The sequence below is a fragment of the Marmota flaviventris genome, chromosome 6 (assembly GCF_047511675.1).
Source record: "Marmota flaviventris isolate mMarFla1 chromosome 6, mMarFla1.hap1, whole genome shotgun sequence".
NCBI lineage: Eukaryota > Metazoa > Chordata > Mammalia > Rodentia > Sciuridae > Marmota > Marmota flaviventris.
Window position 1 is genome coordinate 46,836,410 of NC_092503.1, and position 1,935 is coordinate 46,838,344.

A 1,935-nucleotide genomic window follows, 5' to 3' on the forward strand; every position below is an offset into this window, starting at 1 on the left:
CCTCATTACCCTCCCTTGTGATGGATTAGCATCCACATATCAGAGAGAACAATTGAACTTTGTTTTTTGGGGACTGGCTTATTTCACTCAGCATTATATTCTCCAGTTCCATCCATTTACCTGCATATGCCATAATTTTATTCTTCTTTATGGTTGAGTAATATTCCATTGTGCATACATATCATATTTCTTTACCCATTCATCTATCGAAGGGCATCTAGGTCAGTTCCACAATTTGGCTATTGTAAATTGTGCTGTAATAAACACTGATGTGGCTGTGTCACTGTGGTATGCTGTTTTTAAGTCCTTTGGGTATAAGCTGAGGAGTGGGATAGCTGGGTCAAATGGTGGTTCCATTCCAAGTTTTCCAAGGAATCTCCATACTGCTTTCCATTTTGGCTGCATCAATTTGCAGTCCCACCAGCAGTGTATGTGTGACCCTTTTTCCTCACATCCTTGCCAACATTTATTGTTGCTTGCATTCTTGATAATTGCAATTGTGACTGGAGTGAGATGGAATCTTGGTATTTTTAATTTGCATTTCTCTAATAGTTAGAGATGTGGAATATTTTTTCATATATTTGTTGACCGATCATATTTCTTTTTCTGTGAACTGCCTGTTCAGTTTCTTTGCCCATTTGTCGATTGGGTTTGTTTTTGATTGATTGATTTATTGATTTGTTTTCTTGGTGTTAAGTTTTTTGAGTTATTTGTATATCCTGGAGATTAATGCTGTATCTGAGGCGCAGGTGGTAAAGATTTTCTGCCCTTCTATATGCTCTCTTTCATGTTATTGTTTCTTTCCATTGCTGTGTAAAGCTTTTTAGTTTGATATCATCCTATTTATTGATTCTTCATTCTACTTCTTGTGCTTTAGGAGTCTCATTGGGGAAGTTTGTTCCTGAACCTATATGATGGAGAGCTGGGTCTACTTTTTCTGCTAGTATGTGCAAAGTCTCTGTTCTAATGCCAAGGTCCTTGATATACTTTGAGTTGAGTTTGTGCAGACTGAGATATAAGGGTTAAATTTTAATCTACTATATATGGATTTCCAATTTTCCCAACACCATTTGTTGAAGAGGCACCTCAGATAGAGCATTAAAGTGGACCTGGAAGAGAATAAACGAGGTATCAAGAGAGAGTCCAATTAATCAAAAAATATCTAAAATTAGAACTCTGATAAAACAAAACATTTCGAGACACTGGAATTGGTTAATAGCATGCAGTAAGTGGAATACCTATCATATATGGATTCCTATTTCTTCTTGCTAATGTATTTTAAGTAGAACCTTTCTTTTTGAGATTTCAATTGTAGTGTATCTTAACCATTGCTGGGAGCCATTAGCCAAGTAGGTATGACAATTTCCTTGCCAGCGTACCCCATGTTGCTGACATGTTGCAGCGACATTGAATGTAGGTGACCTTGCTCAAGGACCAAGGCAGATTAGGGTGTTCCCGGTTTTAAGATAATCGTGTTTAGGGCGTTCCCAGTTTAGGTTCCAGGTTTAAGGTTTAAGATTATTCCTGCTGGGAATAGGGCGTATCTTGCTGCCTGAGTTCCCCTTGAGTTCTCACGGGATTCAGACAATATATTTTGGAGAAAGAAGCCCAGTGGAGGTAAATTTGGGCAGAGAACGTGGATTTGGGCAGAGAACGTGGATTTCCCCAGAACGTGATTGTAGACGGCTGGTGTGAGTTCGGGAATAAAGAGTTGCTGTTTGAATCTACAAGCTGTGTGGTGGCTCGTGATTGTGTGCCCAGCCAGACTGCGGCATTTGTGCCCAACCAGACTGCGGCATTTGGCGGCTCGTACGGGGAACTTCTAAAGCTTGGAGGTAAGTGAAATTGCTCGCCCCTGAGGAAGAGCGAAAGAATGGGTGACCAATTCAAAAAACAATGTGTTATTGTTTTGATTTATCTTGTTTTTGTTTCAAG